We start from the raw sequence: 12,229 nt of genomic DNA, 5'->3' as shown, positions 1-12,229 counted from the left end.
GAGTCCTATTCATCCCCCTAGGACCGCTGAGAGGACAGCCAGGATGGTTAGGAGTGTAGGGTTTAATGAGGGTGAGGTTATGAAGAGCAGTGGTTTGGGGTGGGGGGGACCTGAGAGATCATCTTGTTCCACCATCCCAGGGTGCTCCAAGCCCTGCCCAACCTGGCCTTGGAAACTGTGCCAGGGCCTCCCCACCCTCCCAGGGAAATACTTCAGCCCAACCCCACAGAGTTTTCTTCCTGGAGGTGCTCAAGTGCCCAAGGGCTTGAGGAGATTTGGGGTTGGTGGCTTTAAAGGGGAGCACAGAGCTGAGGACACCCTGCTCCCTTTTTGGGGGACGGAGGTGATGGAAGCTTCTCCCGCCTTTGAAACAAGCCCAGCCTGCTCTGCTCTCTCCTGTTTACTTGACCCTCACCAGAGGTTCAGAACAGAAGGTCCCAGGAGAGAAGATGAACTCTGTTGATCTGCCTGGGATTGCCAAAGGGCCTGAGGCAGCAGCCACGAGCTGCACGTTCCCTACCCCATCTTCTCAGCCCCAGCTGGCAGGACAGCATCTTCCTTACCAAAACTGGGACCCAGCCAGGTGTGCTGGCACCCCAAATTCCCCCCTGTCTGGGGCTGATCCCACAGCGTGGGCAGCAGGGGAGGGAGGGAGGGAGGGATGCGGGGATGAGTCACGGGAAGAAAATGACATCTCCAGCACGTGTCCCTCACCCCCAGAACATGAAGCAAGCTCTCCAATTAATGCCTTTTCCCTCCATTACATGCCCATGAGCTGCAGTACATTTGTCTACTCCCACTCACACCACAAACCCACTGAGAGCTGAGGGAGCCCTGTGAGCAAACAGTTTGGCCTTGGCACCTCCTCTCATCACCAAAGTGACACCAGCTCCCCTTCCACACAAAGCTTCCCAAGGAGAAATTCCTTCCCTTTTTTTTTTGCCTACAACAACGTACAAAGTCCCCCCCATTCAGGATTCACCACTGAAAAATAGTTATTTTAGTGTGTGAAAGCTGAACTGTATTTTTCATGGTCTACACATGTGGCCAAGACAACAATTTTCCAGTGAAATCTTCACTTCAAGTGATTAGCCTTGGGTGGATGGAAATTAATTTTATTTTCTAGTACACTCATGCCAAAACTGTAACTAGCAGGGAGAATAGAAAAGCATCAACCTGGGGGTCCAGTCAGAGGTAACATCCCATGGCTGGGATGTCTTATTCCATCCAGAGACCCTCAAAATTTAAAAGACATCAAGATTCAAGAACACAATTTTATATTTTAATTGTTTTTAATATCCCAAAGGTCATACCAGGTCACACCATTTGACAGCACTTCAGGTTCTCTGACACATTCCTACAAAGTAGGAGCAATAAATTCCACACTGGGGAAAAAAAAATCTGACTTCTGATACAGTTTCTCTGTTTGTCAGCATTAATATTTGCTTTAAGGCTGATCCCCCACAGCATGACAAAAATGCCAGCCTGTTTTCACAGCAGTCATATTCCTCTCTCCCTGCTTTACAAACAAACAATCCCAGTCATCTCCATTTATTTATGGATATGTCTGAAATGCACCAAGTTATGACAAGCACGTTAGGGAACAAAAATACCACCCTAACCCAGCTCAGGGAGGAGAAAATTCAGCTACAACTCACTGCTCTTTTCAGTTCTGACTTGTGCAACACTGAATCATTTATTTCCATGTGCCAGACATGGTGTAAAACAAACCCCAGCCACTTTGCCCACGCCTCCTAAAGCCTGGTGGGGAAAATCAGAAACTGTACTGATAGCACTTGGCATTTTAAAGCTGTCCAGGAGAGGAGCCTGAGTGCACTTTTTTGCAAGAAATTTGGTGCTTTTATCCAGCAATCTCTCATGTTTATTCTGCCTAACACATCCTCATTTAATGAACAAACAGGACCCAGGAACACCAAAGGCAGTGGTCTCACCATGCTCTTGACCCAGCAGGAACCAGTTACAGAATCCCAGACTGGTTTGGGCTGGAAGGGACCTCCAAGCTCATCCCATCCCTCCCCCTGCCATGGGCAGGGACACCTCCCACTATCCCAGGGCACTCCAAACCCCTCCAAGGTGGCCCTGAGTGTCCTTCTGAGCACTGGAAGGAAACCAAGCTAAAGGAAGGAGGCAAAGACTGCTGTTCTCTCCTCAAAGGCACACTGAGAAATACCTCCTTCCTTTATTGCAGCCCTGGGGGCTCTCTCTGCTCTCCCAGAGCCAGTTTCTGTTCCCTTTAAAATTCTGCAGAGCCCAAAGGGTACAACAACAGCCGCTCTAGAAATAAATCAAAGATAAATAACAACAATAATCCATTTAAGGACCTCCCAGCCTGTACAGGAGGACAACCTCTCCCTTTACCATGGCCCTGGTGTTCCTCAACCCCTGGAGCAGCCAGGAATGAGGCAGGGGGGACTCCCAGCCCTGAGCCCTCCCCAAGGGCAGATGTGCAGGAAAGGCAGAGCAGATTTCAGCTGGGCTTCCTAATTTACCCTTCCTCTTGGAGCACAAGTTCACAGGCACAGCTGGTGCTGCTGGCTTCCATCATTTGCAGGGCTATAATCAAATTATTATTTTTGTAACAGCAGCAGTTGTGCTTTTCCCCTTGGGCAGCTCTCGTGGCACGCTGACCACTGCAAATCCATTCTCTGCAGCAGCCACAAAGCTGAAATCTGTTTTCCCAGCCCTGCCTCAGACAAGTCAGGGGCAGGACACCCAAGGTAACTCTCACATGGTGCAGCCAGGCTGGTACAAGAGAAAAATGCACCCTGAGACCACCAGCTGGTGCTCAGCAATGGTTTGTGCCCTGAATCCCAGCATGGAGTGCCTGCAGCTCTGCTCTCACCTGCAATTCCCAATTTTCTTGGGGGGTGCTGTGAATCAGCAGGGCACAGAGAAGGGGAAGGGATGGGCAAGGAAACCCAGGATAAGCCAGCTCACAGTGCTGCAATCCCACCCAACCAACACCTTCCAGTCTTGAATTCTTGGTTTTCATTGCGTGAGGTATTTGGGGCCTTCCAAATGACACAATCTGTTTAACAAAACCTGGTGACCCTTCCTGAATTAGGGAATTACATCTACTGACTGCCAGGTTTTCCTGCACTCACCTTGAGCACTGCTAAAATCAAAGCAGCCACAGAACTGCAGTTGTGAGGATGCTGCTGCCATTAGTGCATTTATCCTGCTGAGTGTGGTCTTGCAGATTTCCCTCACCTCCACAAAACACTACTGGTCAACTGAGATTTTGGGAAAAGCTTTAAATTCTTTAAAGAAAGGGAGAATAGACATTTGGTCCTTGAAATCATGGAAACTTATTATGGGGAGATGAAATGAGCTTTACATGTCAGCTGCTAACTTCCACTGCCCTCCTAAGACTTCCCTGTTGAGAGGATCCCCCTTGGAAGCTGGTTCATGGAGCAGAACAAATTCCAGCAGCAATAAAATACTGAGAGATCTTTGAAGTATGAGTAAAATGAATATTGAATATACACAAAGGTAACCTCAGCTCTGGAAGTGTTCAGGATCAGGCTGGAGGGGGCTTGGAGCAGCCTGGGATAGTGGGAGATGTCCCTGGAATGGGATGAGCTTTGAGGTCCCTCCCAATCCAAACCCTTCTGTGAGTCTATAATAGATATGAAAAATCCTTTATTCATGAAAACTGCTTTTCACATTTCCCCCAGCAGCAGCTGGAGTGAAGCTTGGGAGATCCCCAGTGGTGTGTGACATTCCCAGGATGTCCCAGGCAGGAGCAAACACGAACTCACCACTTTCAGCTCGGGCACAGAGCGGCTCAGTGTCCATTCCTGGCTGTTCACAAAGGCATCTGTGGAAGAGGAGAACATTCCCAACATCAGGATAATGACATTTCATGCTCTGCTGCACACAATTTCATGCCACAGCTTCGGGAATGTGAGACCAAAGGTCTGATTCCTGAGAGGCTGACGGTCCAACGTGACAAAAACCAGGAAAATTGTATAAAAATCCCCAAAATTCCCATTCTGCACGGATCTGCTCCCAGCAGCAGGTGCTCCCACATCATCCCAGAGCTCTGACTAACTCCACTTAGGGTGCACCTGGTTGAGCCATTTCCCATCCACAGGAAAAGCCCTGCGTTTGTCACATTCATGTCACCACTGCAGCTGCAGTCACTTCTCCACCCAGGTAAATCAGGAAATCTGCTGGCTCTGAAACGTGTTATTTTCTGCTGCACATCACACTTCATGTCAGCAACCAGAGCCAGTGGGAACAGCCCTGCTGAGGCAGGGGAAAATCTCTCTTTATTCCTCACCATTTTTTCAGGAGCATAAGCTAGGCAGAAATAAACCACAGAGCCATTTACTACAAAATTAATTCAAAACTACTTGATTCCTTGAAGAAAGGCAGGTTTATCACAGAAATTAAGCTCTTTGGGCTGCACCTGCCTCACTGACAATTCCACACCAAAGAACAGAAATAAGGCTCCATTTTTCTGTATTTAAAAACATTTATCATTTTGTTCCTTCCATAAAGGTCTGGTCAGCTGTAAGCAAACAGAGAGTGATGTTGGTGCTACAAACCCAGTGTGGGTGCTGATTTAACCCCTGCAGAACCATGCAGAAGGGCTGTGCTGCACAGGATGCTCCTGGTGAACACATCAGCTGCAACTCCACAGAAATGGAGCAGCACTGATGTTCCTGGTGCTCCAATCAGTCCCTGAGGTCACAGGAGATAAGAGCTGCAAGGTTAAAACCACCTTGATTTTTAAAAAGCCACTCAGGGTCCTGCCAGCCACTGCTTCCCCTCCAATGCACCATCAGCAGGAGGAGAAGGCTGTTTCATTTGATTTTTTCATCTGGAGAGTAAAGAAATTGGAGGCAATTTCCTCCTCCAGATGTGACCCTCACCGACTCCAGAAACCATCCAAGCTCTCCCAGCACCCACCCAAAAACAATCACAAAGCAAACTTGTGTTTCCCAGTCTATCTCCATTAAATATATTGCTTTTGCCTCAACAGCCCAAAAAGACCTCTTGGCCAGGAATTAGGAAACCTTCTCCAGTTTTACCTAACACATCCCTTTGTATTCCAGCTGTGAATAAACCCTGTATGAGAACACAGGGAAAATAATCAGTATTTTGGGACAGGTATGAGCTGCCTCCCACACACTCACAGGCAGGGGAAGGAAAAGCAAAGGCTCAGAGTGAAATTGGGTTTAACATTTGGCACTGCAGGTGCAAGAGAAGACACTGTGCTCATGCAGCTCCTGTTCCATAGCCTGAATTCCCACTGGATCAAACCCCTCCCAAGGAAAACCTTTCTGTAGCACACCCAGAACTTGAGATGGGGACAGAACCAGCAGCAGTTTCCATCTGGGAAATGGAAATGATTGAGGCATTCCAAAGGGACCAGAGCTGGTCTGGGATGTTTTCCTGCCTTCCTGGGGGGAGGAATGTTTGCCCAACAGGGAGCAATGGGATGGGGAGCTTTAGAGTGGGTATTGGGGGAAAAATGTCCCTGCCCTAACAGGAAACCATCAACTCCCATGGTTTGCTGTGGATTTGGGAAGGAGCAGCCAAGGCTGAAGGGGATGAGGAGGTTCCAGCTCGGCTCCAGACTCTCAGGAGTCAAGGAAAACCATCAGCCTCTTATCCCTGACTTGTGGAGGTTTAGGTGTGTGAAACAAACTGGGAGAGCTCCCTGTTAAATGTCAACAAGGTTCCATGAAAGAGAAGCACTGGATTTTATCACCATGGAAGACTAAAAAAAGGTGAGTGAGCAAATCACTGCTGCTGACTTGGAGAACTGCAAAAAAACCAAAAACCTGCCAAGCCAAAGGGGAGCTGCACAAGGGTAAAAGAACATCACAAATCCTATAATAAAAACCTTAAAATATTCTTTTGGAACACCTGTGCTTTCCAAAAGAACAAACCAGGGAGGCAATGAAAGCTGAAATCCCAAAAAGCACAGAGGCCAAAAGACAAAGCAGGAGGTGGGCAGCTGCAGAGAGAAAGGATGACCCAGCCCAAGGACTTGAATTTATTGCTCCTGTTGGGTTCTTCCCTCATCAAATGCACCAAAGCCCCACACCAGGACCTTCCAAAACTGTATCAGGTCTCAAGGACCCTCAATAGGGGCAATATGTGCATTATAGTCCCAATTAGCAATACAAGAAATAAAATAAAATTCACCTGACGAGGTGCTAGAGTTCTTGACAAAGCCACCTTCCCCTTTTTTTCTAAAGCCCTTGGTTCCTGCCCCCACACAGGTTTTGAGTGTCCAAAATGCTTGAGAATGGTTGAAATTCCATTTTATTGCCAAAATGTGCCTGCTAAACAAACAAACCAAAAAACCCCCAAACAAACAAAAAAAAACCCCTCACACCAAAAACCCAAACACCTTGACCTCAACCCAACTAATTTACATTTAAACTAAAATCTCCCACTTCTATTATCCCCAATTTGCAATTAATTTACATCAGGTCTTCCAGTGCCCTTTAAAAAAATAAAACCAATTTATTTCTGTTAGGAGATCCATGAGATTGCTCTACACTGGCATGTTTAGAAGGAATTGTCACAGCTAAACACAGACCATGGCATAAAACAGCATTTGGTCTGTTCTGCAGTGTGAGGCTTGTGTGCCATCATTGGGGTGGACCTGGAAGCAGCCTCTACCCAATTCCTTCTAGGAATATCTCAGGAAAAATTGATTTATTCCTAGAAGTCAAGGTGAAAAGGTCAAACACTCACAGACAGAACATGACAAACAGGTTTGGGGATTATTTTCCTAAATAAAACTAAGTTATAGCTACAGCATGAACCAGTGGATCCATCAAACTGGAGCATGCAGAGCCCACAAAAATCCTCTGAAGCTGCCACCCCCCAGCACCACATGTTGATTAAACTCATTGGAAGAGATTTGCATAATAAGCAGAACCACATGGATGAAGTTGATGAGCTGGGGTCTTGTTTGCATTACTGCCCAGCCCTGGAATTCCAGTGAACTCAACCTTCCCGTCCCACTACAGGCTCCACACGTGCAAGAAATGGCTTTTGTCAATAATTAATCACAGTTGCATCTGCTGCTCCTTTCATTTCTGCATCACTGATCAAAAGCTTCAAATATTCATGGTGTCACTTGTGTCTTTTTAAAACGTGCACCAAGATCATTTAAGCTGCATTTCCTTCACAAAGTTGACTTTGCCACAACAGAAGTCTTCATTTTTTTTCCTCAATTCTTCTGGTTTAATTTCTAGCACTACAGTAAAGCAAGAACTCCAAGAGGATCCTAACCTATTTTAAACCCTCACTTTAGCAATTCAACCCCACCCAGAGGAACCTTCTTAATTCCAGTATTAAGAATGAGATGTTGGTTCCACCACATGAATCCCAGACCCCCATGAGAGGTCTGGGGTCAGTTTGGGGTTTGGATTTGGTGTTTTGGGGTCAGTTTGGGACTCCCATGTGGGGTTTGGGGTCAGTTTAGGGGTTTGGGCTTGCTGTTTTGGGGTCACTTTAGGGGTTTTAGGGTCACTGCGTAGTTTGGGGTTGGAAGCAACTTTAAAGCTTATCCATTCCACCATGGACAGGGACACCTCCAATATCCCATGAGCCCTGTCCAAACTGGCTCTGGACACTTCCAGGGATGGACCAACACCTCCTGGGGTGGAATCCTGGGGTTTGGTGGCCACTCTTGCCCAGGTCCATGCACTCCATGGCTCAGGAGAGCAGCTGACCCCAATGCCTGACTGTTCCAATATTCCATATTTAAAAGCACTGCTTAGAATTTTCCAACAGAAAAATCTATTTCTTCAAATGCAGGAATGACCACTAAAATCCAAATAAATATCAGCAAAACAATGCTAATGAGAGAACACAGGGTCAAGGCCAACCCCAGCACCCATGGCTCAGAAGAGGGGAGGGAAAACCAGAAATGTTTCCCAGCAAGGGCCTGGCTGTTCAGGGTCCAGCACTCTGGCTCATCCCATCCCTGAGTTTTCACACTAGAAACCTTCTCCTAAATTAATTCCATTTACTGTCATGTCAACTGAATTAATCAGCAGCAGCCAGGCAGCTGATGGGAGCTCTGAGAAAAAGGTTCTAAAAGCTGGGGCAAGTCAGATTTACAGCACCCTCTCCAGCCTCTGGGACCATCCCTGAAGATAATCCCCAGCAGCCAAAGCAGTTTGGATGTTGATTATTATTTTAGGAGAGCCTGGGCAGTCCCAATATTAACCCAGCCCTGGGCAGTGCCAGCACATCCTGCCCATCACCAGCCTTGATCCACTGACCTTGTTCTGCCCTTTTTTCAGCCAAATCTCTCACCCTTGACTAGCAAGAAGCTGAGAAGCTCAGAGCTTTCTCTTCCTCTGATCCAGATGGAAAGCCAGTGGCAAAAGTGAGGGAAGGGTGGGCAGATATCTCTGCAGGATGAAAGGACTTAAATCTTTCATAATTCTTGGAAAGTCTCTTAGCAAAATGTTCCCTCAGGCAATCCCAACATTACTTTGCTGTCCCTTTAAATGAGGAAAAGCTGTAAATAAATAAAATATGGAAAAGCCAAGGGGTTTCTCTGGAAACTCTCAGCTAAAGATGCTTTTTGCTAAGAACAAGAGCCCTCAAAAACACAGGGATGAATTAAAAGCACCAACAGCCACGTCACGTGCTGCTCTCCCCCCCTTCGATAATTCCTGCATTACAAGCAATATGTAGAGTTTCTTCTGCTCTGAAATAAAAACCTGAGACTGAACTGGTCCAGAAAATATTCCTACAAGCTCCCACTTGCCCACGAGGATGCAGAGAAGGCCACACATGTCTCTCTTGGAGCTGTATCAAAGCAGCACTTTCAGGATGTATTTCCCAAAGCTCCTGCGCTGATTTTCTCAGCAAAGAGGGAAATGTGCAGCTTTTGGGTTGAGACTTGTGATCCTCCTAAAACATGCATTTTTCACATTTTTCAGGGGGGGTAATCTCACAGCACATCCTCTCCAACACAGCCCCCAGCACTTTGGGTCAAAGCATTGAGTCAGTTCCAACAGAAAACAGCAGAAAACCATCCTGACATGTTGATTTCTAAGCTTTGCATAAAATATTATTTGGAAGATCGTGTCATGTTTCAAAAGGTTCTTTTTCTATGTTTTATGGGGCTCTGAGCACCCTTTATGGGTGGGAGGTGTTCCTGCCCATGGCAGGGAATGGAACTGGTCGGGCTTTAAGGCCCCTTCCAACACAAATCACCCTGGAATTCTATAAATTTTTATACCTGCTGTGTTTGGGTGTTCACAATCAGTTTTTTATATGAGTCCTCTCTGCTTATTCACTCTGTTCCATTACACCAAACAATAACTACAAAGCAGTAACAAATAAAACCTTTAGAAAACCACCAGGATGATTTAAGGTTTTCTTTCCTCCCTGCTCAGTGTGACAGAATCATGAATTCTCTGGCTTCCCACTGTGTGCCAGTTAGGAATTACTGCTGCACCCACCCAGCTCCAAGCAGTCCCTTTCTTCCTCCCTGAGCTGCAGATGTGTAATTTATAATTCTCAGGCAGTTTAGGCAAAGAGCAGCATTGCAGCTCCCTGCCCTGCTCCTCCTGTGGGTGGGAGCTCCAGCCAGGCTCTGGGAATGCCATCCCAGCCAGGACAAAGCTTTATTTACACCTCACCAACAGCAGCAATGCCCACGCTGCAGAGCAAGCCACCAAAGTGCCACAGGGAATTCAATCCCAGCCCTAAAACCAGAGGGATTTCAGGAGCTGCCAGTTGAGGGCTCCTCCCATCCCCTGCCAGCCCTGTCAGGATGGATAAAACCCCACCAGCTCCCGCAGAAATGTTTGATATTGGGCAGATTTATCTCTGGCCATGCCCAATTCCTAATTACAAACAGGAGAACGAGGCTGAGCTTTGAGCAGCTCGGGCACCAGGAATCCCAGCCCGTGCTCATCAGAGCCTCCCTTATCTGTGACATCTGAAAAGCCTCTCCCAGTAACTGAGAACTGTATTAAAGAGATATTTAGGTCAAAGCTGTAATCTCTCCTCCAGCAGCATCTGGCAGCTGCAGCAGCAGCAGTGTTATCCTTTGTGCTGCCATGGAAACAAAAGGAGGACCAGGGATGCAAAGAGCTGCACAAGCTCCCCAGCTCAGCCTTTCCCAAAATATGGGCTTGGGAGCTGGGGAGCACTTGGCTCTCTGCACACTATTTGGGTTTTGGCTTCAATTTTCTAATTGTTCCAATCAAACTATTATTATTATCATTATTGTTATTATTATTGTGAATATTCCCCCTCTCTCACTCCTCACAGCTTTCTGCTGGGTGCAGAGGTGTCACCTCCTTAAGGATAACCCCTTGTAGGATGCTTCCTACAAAAGAAATGATGGATAATGGACCCAAGTGTATTCCCAAACCCAATCTCATGCACAAACTTTTACATCCAACACCCCCAAATTATTTGTTTTGCCCTTAAATATAAAGCAGCTCCAAGCCTGAGTGCTCATCCTGACCCTCCCCACCCCACAAAAATCCCAAAACCAAACAGAGCGGATATTTTGGCTGCAGGCTTTTTACAAGGAAAAATAAATGACATAGTTAACAAAGACAATTTCCCATTGCCTGTATTTTCCCAGTGGGTTGGGTTCTGGAGCTGACACACACAGTTAGTGTAAGAGCAATTAAAATCCCCCAGATGAAAGCAGAGTTTCCTTCTGTGGGAAAAGCACAGAGCAGGGGATGTTGTGGGTGAGGAGTGTCAGGAACAGCACTCAGCTCCAATCAAATGCACATTTCCCAACACATCCCTCACAGAAATGTGGCACTGGAAGCTGGGCCAGCCCCTTTTCCAGCAGGCAATGACAACCCCACCAAGAGGCTGAGAGGAATATAAAGAGCAGACAAAGAGAAAATGAAAGCAGCCCTGTGGCACAACTGCTCCCTGCTCCAATAAAACTGGGAAGGAAAACGATCATCTCTGCAGTGCAGTGCAGGAACATCTCTTATTTCAGGCAATAAACAAGATTTCCTAAAGGCCAAATCCGCACAGAAATTCAGCTAAACACAGAACCACAGCAGGAGTGGAAAGCAGGAAGAAAAAGAAGGCACTGGAGAGGGAATGGTTGGTAAATGCCTTATTTTGTTGTGTCTGCCCAAAATCAGGGCAGGGTGAGAGGTGAGATCAGCTTTCTCCCATCTCCTGCCTCAAGGGAAGGGCAGTGCCAGCACAGGAAAGAGGATCCCACAGGGAACTCAGTGAAAACCTGGAGATAAAGTTTTGATTTGAGACAGGCAGGAGGGAAAATCCACAACTAAATCCATGTCCCAGTAAGGATGTCCAAAGCACCCAAAGTGAGACCCTTCAAAATCCACAGCCTGGGCTGCCTCTCCTGACTACAGACACAAACGAGGAATCAGCCTTTCTTATTCAGATGTGAATATTAATGAGGAACCTCCCTGAGAAGCATCAAAGATGAAAAGGGACAGCTTCTGCAGTTGGCACAAGAAAAATCGACATGAAAGGAGAAATTAAAAGAGATGAAGTGGGGGGGAAAAGAGCATTTTGAGAGAATATAGGAACAGATTTATCTGGCAAGAAGAAAGTCACAATAGAGATTAAAAAAAAAAAAAAAAAAGAGAGGGCAGGCTGAAAAGACTTTTAGGAAAATGGAATCATGGAATATTCTGAGCTGGAAGGGACCCACAAGGACCATCCAGTCCAAGCCCTAGCCCTGCACAGACAGCCCAACAATCCCACCCTGAGAGCATTGTCCAAACCCTCCGGCAGCTGTGCCAGCCTTGAGGCTGTGCCCATTCCCTGGGGAGCCTGGGCAGTGCCCAGCACCCTCTGGGGGAAGAACCTTTCTCTAAAACCCAGCCTAAACATCCCCTGACACAGCTCCAGAAGCAATGCTAAGTAAAACCCACCACACAGTAAGGCAGCCTGCCCAGGATTCCCACCCCTGGCATTCCACAGAGGAGTTTGTTCTGGGGTAACACCTGAGCATCACCAACATTTAAGCAGCAGAACATGAAGCAGATGGCAGTAAATGAGCAAAACCACAGCAACCTTGGGGGAAAAAAGGTCTAAGAGGAAGGAGAGAATGGGAATATCAAGGCAGGCTTAATGGAACAGAAGTACAAACACTTGAGAGTGTTTAACACCAAATCCCAGACTAAAAATTGGCAGGGGCCTGGAGTGCCAGGACAAGGGGGAATGGCTTTAAACAAAAGGAGGGCAGGGATGGATG

The 12,229-nt window shown here is 47.0% G+C and overlaps 1 protein-coding gene across 1 annotated transcript in view; it reads right to left on the bottom strand.

Annotated features, from left to right (window-relative positions):
• AGAP1 (ArfGAP with GTPase domain, ankyrin repeat and PH domain 1) overlaps window positions 1-12,229 on the bottom strand; it is a gene marked incomplete at its 3' end in the record, with an annotated part of 314,049 nt that overhangs the window by 211,180 nt on the left and 90,640 nt on the right. The window contains exon 2 of the mRNA XM_031063812.1: window positions 3,783-3,841. The remainder of the gene's footprint in view (window positions 1-3,782; window positions 3,842-12,229) is intronic.

This window comes from Geospiza fortis, unplaced genomic scaffold, assembly GCF_000277835.1.
Source record: "Geospiza fortis unplaced genomic scaffold, GeoFor_1.0 scaffold179, whole genome shotgun sequence".
Classification (NCBI taxonomy): Eukaryota; Metazoa; Chordata; class Aves; order Passeriformes; family Thraupidae; genus Geospiza; species Geospiza fortis.
The sequence above is the reverse complement of the archived record's forward strand: the minus strand, read 5'-3'. Positions and strand labels throughout refer to the sequence as shown.